The sequence below is a fragment of the Salvelinus alpinus genome, chromosome 11 (genome assembly GCF_045679555.1).
Source record: "Salvelinus alpinus chromosome 11, SLU_Salpinus.1, whole genome shotgun sequence".
In the NCBI taxonomy this organism is placed as follows: Eukaryota; Metazoa; Chordata; class Actinopteri; order Salmoniformes; family Salmonidae; genus Salvelinus; species Salvelinus alpinus.
The window spans coordinates 51,186,224-51,190,815 of record NC_092096.1 but is presented as its reverse complement, the minus strand read 5'-3'; positions in this window follow the sequence as shown (position 1 = coordinate 51,190,815).

The window sequence follows — 4,592 nt, the reverse complement described above, 5'->3', positions numbered from 1 at the left end:
AAGGGATAATGAATCCAGTTGTTTGTGTCAACCGTTTCGGGAAAGTACCGGCGTAATTGCGCACCCAAGTCACTCAGGTGCTTCGCTATATCACATTTGACATTGTCCGTAAGCTTGAGTTCATCTGCACACAAAAAATCATACAATGATGGAAAGACCTGTGTGTTGTCCTTGTTAATGCAGACAGAGAAGAGCTACAACTTCGTAATCAATGCCTCAATTTTGTCCCGCACATTGAATATAGTTGCATAGAGTCCTGTAATCCTAGATTCAGATCATTCAAGCGAGAAAAAACACCACCCAGATAGGCCAGTCGTGTGAGAAACTCGACATGCAGGCGTGTCAATACTTTGCCCCTTGACAACCAGCGCACTTCTGTATGTTGTAAAAGCGTTACATGGTCACTGCCCATATCATTGCATACTGCAGAAAATACACGAGAGTTCAGGGGCCTTGCTTAAACAGAGTTAACCATTTTCACAGTAGTGTCCAAAACGTCTTTCAAGCATTCCCTTGTCAGCAAGAGCCTCTCGGTGGATGCTGCAGTGTACCCAAGTGACGTCGGGAGCAACTGCTTGCACGCGTGTTACCACTCCACTATGTCTCCCTGCCACGGCTTTGCGCCATCAGTACAGATACCAACATGAGCAGCAGCTACGTTTAGCTACATACGTACCATTAGTGGAATTCCCGCAAGAGAGTAACAGTTAATGTGATTGGATGTTCATTATTTGTCTAGGCTACCTGTATTTGACATTGTGTTGTTATTTCGCTGAACACTAGATGGTTTCATTTTATTTTTGGCAGTGAAACGAGGCTACTCAGGCGAGAAAAAAAACTCACCCAAATGTATAGCCCCGTTGAAAAAAATATAAATGGACTGTTTGAAAATATGAAGAAGAAAAAAATGAAAGAAAATTACCAAAAAAATTAACATTTAAATGTGAATCACATTTTGATTTGGTGTACCCCCGACGGCATTGCGCGTACCCAGTTTGGGAATACCTGCTCTAGCAGATCTTTCCACATGTCTTTAACGACTGGTGAAATACCTTTTGTTCGGAAATGTGCCCGAGTGACCCCTCTCTTCATAAAGGTGGAAACTCCTTAGACCCAAATAACTATAGACCTATATCAGTAATTTGTTCAATAGCAAAAATCCTTGAGAAATGAATACATTCCCAAATGTATCAGTACATACATTTCATTTCATTTCACCATTTCAATCTGACTTTAAACCAAACCATTCTACCTCTACAGCATTAGTGAAACTTACTCATGATATACACTGTGTACAAAACATGAATATTGAGTTGCACCACCTTTTGCTCTCAGAACAGCCTCAATTCGTCAAGGCATCCATAGGGATGCTGGCCCATGTTGACTCCAGTGCTTCCCTCCAGTTTGTCAAGTCGGTCGATTTTTTTATTTTTATGTCCTTTGGGTGGTGGACCGTTCTTGATACACACAGAAAACTGTTGAGTGTGAAAACCCCAGCAGCGTTGCAGTGCTTGACACACTTACACCGGTACGCCCGGCACCTACTACCATACTCCGTTCAAAGGCACTTAAATCTTTTGTCATGCCCATTCACCCTCTGAATGGCACACACACACATTCCATCTCTCAATTGTCTCAAGACTTAAAAATCCTTCTTTAACCTTTCTTCTCCCCCTCATCTACACTGATTGAAGTGGATTTAACAGGTGACATCAATAAGGGATCTCAGTCTATGTCATGGAAAGAGTGGGTGTTCCTAATTTGTGTACACTCAGTAATATGTTAGCTAGTATTGTGTGTGTGTACACATGTAGCCTAGGTACAGTATATGCACGAGTGAGTGTATATATATTTAAGGGATCTTGGAGACAGCGAGATAGAGAGACAAAGCTAGAGCGAGAGAGAGCACTAGAGCCAGAGCGAGCTAGAGAGAAGGAGAGAGAGCTAGAGAGAAGGAGAGAGAGCTAGAGACAGAGTTAGAGAGAGAGAGAGATAGACAGGAGAGAGAGCTAGAGAGAGAAATATTGAGAGAGAGAGAGAGAGAGAGAGATAGACAGGAGAGAGCTAGAGAGAGAAATATCGAGAGAGCAAGAGAGCGAGAGAGAGAGAGCTAGAGAGAAGGAGAGAGAGCTAAAGAGAGAGAGTGCATGTCAGATTTTAGTTTACCAAGTAGAAAAGGAGAGGAGAGTTATTAATAACAGTTTGCAACCTGATCCTCTCCTCCTCCATGTCATATGCTGGCTCATACAGTTTGTGCCTATTTAGATGCCAGGCAGACAGGGGCAGAGGGGTTGGTAGGTACAGTATATGGGGAAGTTAAATGAAGATTGGAATAACTTCTATTTTATTGGTGGTGTGTGAGAGAGAGAGAGGGCGAGAGAGAGAGAGTGTGTGTGTGTGTGTGTGTGTGTGTGTGTGTGTGTGTGTGTGTGTGTGTGTGTGTGTGTGTGTGTGTGTGTGTGTGTGTGTGTGTGTGTGTGTGTGTGTGTGTGTGTGTGTGTGTGTGTGTGTGTGTGTGTGTGTGTACTAGGACAATCCCCCCTAGGAAATGACGACCGTAGTGTACCTCAGTGGAAAACAGCACCCTCCTCTGGCCATAGCAGTAATGGCACCATACATGTTGAAACATCTCAATCACTATGATTATCAAATCAAATCAAATCAAATCAAATTTTATTAGTCACATACACATGGTTAGCAGATGTTAATGCGAGTGTAGCGAAATGCTTGTGCTTCTAGTTCCGACAATGCAGTAATAACCAACAAGTAATCTAACCTAACAATTCCACAACTACTACCTTATACACACACACAAGTGTAAAGGGATAAAGAATATGTACATAAAGATATATGAATGAGTGGTGGTACAGAACGGCATGGCAAGATGCAGTAGATGGTATAGAGTACGGTATATACATATGAGATGAGTACTGTAGGGTATGTAAACATAAAGTGGCATAGTTTAAAGTGGCTAGTGGTACATGTATTACATAAAGATGGCAAGATGCAGTAGATGATATAGAGTACAGTATATACATATGAGATGGGTAATGTAGGGTATGTAAACATTATATTAAGTGGCATTGTTTAAAGTGGCTAGTGGTACATTTTTACATAATTTCCATCAATTCCCATTTTTAAAGTGGCTGGAGTTGAGTCAGTATGTTGGCAGCGGCCGCTAAATGTTAGTGGTGGCTGTTTAACAGTCTGATGGCCTTGAGATAGAAGCTGTTTTTCAGTCTCTCGGTCCCTGCTTTGATGCACCTGTACTGACCTCGCCTTCTGGATGATAGCGGGGTGAACAGGCAGTGGCTTGGGTGGTTGTTGTCCTTGATGATCTTTATGGCCTTCCTGTGACATCGGGTGGTGTAGGTGTCCTGGAGGGCAGGTAGTTTGCCCCCGGTGATGCGTTCTGCAGACCTCACTACCCTCTCTGGAGAGCCTTACGGTTGTGGGCGGAGCAGTTGCCGTACCAGGCGGTGATACAGCCCGACAGGATGCTCTCGATTGTGCATCTGTAGAAGTTTGTGAGTGCTTTTGGTGACAAGCCGAATTTCTTCAGCCTCCTGAGGTTGAAGAGGCGCTGCTGCGCCATCTTCACAACGCTGTCTGTGTGGGTGGACCAATTCAGTTTGTCCGTGATGTGTACACCGAGGAACTTAAAACTTTCCACCTTCTCCACTACTGACCCGTCGATGTGGATAGGGGGGTGCTCCCTCTGCTGTTTCCTGAAGTCCACAATCATCTCCTTTGTTTTGTTGACGTTGAGTGTGAGGTTATTTTCCTGACACCACACTCCGAGGGCCCTCACCTCCTCCCTGTAGGCCGTCTCGTCGTTGTTGGTAATCAAGCCTACCACTGTAGTGTCATCCACAAACTTGATGATTGAGTTGGAGGCGTGCATGGCCACGCAGTCGTGGGTGAACAGGGAGTACAGGAGAGGGCTCAGAACGCACCCTTGTGGGGCCCCAGTGTTGAGGATCAGCGGGGTGGAGATGTTGTTACCTACCCTCACCACCTGGGGGCGGCCCGTCAGGAAGTCCAGGACCCAGTTGCACAGGGCGGGGTCGAGACCCAGGGTCTCGAGCTTGATGACGAGTTTGGAGGGTACTATGGTGTTAAATGCTGAGCTGTAATCGATGAACAGCATTCTCACATGGGTATTCCTCTTGTCCAGATGGGTTAGGGCAGTGTGCAGTGTGGTTGCGATTGCGTCGTCTGTGGACCTATTGGGTCGGTAAGCAAATTGGAGTGGGTCTAGGGTGTCCGGTAGGGTGGAGGTGATATGGTCCTTGACTAGTCTCTCAAAGCACTTCATGATGACGGAAGTGAGTGCTACGGGGCGGTAGTCGTTTAGCTCAGTTACCTTAGCTTTCTTGGGAACAGGAACAATGGTGGCCCTCTTGAAGCATGTGGGAACAGCAGACTGGGATAAGGCTTGATTGAATATGTCCGTAAACACACCAGCCAGCTGGTCTGCGCATGCTCTGAGGACGCGGCTGGGAATGCCGTCTGGGCCTGCAGCCTTGCGAGGGTTAACACGTTTAAATGTTTTACTCACCTCGGCTGCAGTGAAGGAGAGCCCGCAGGTT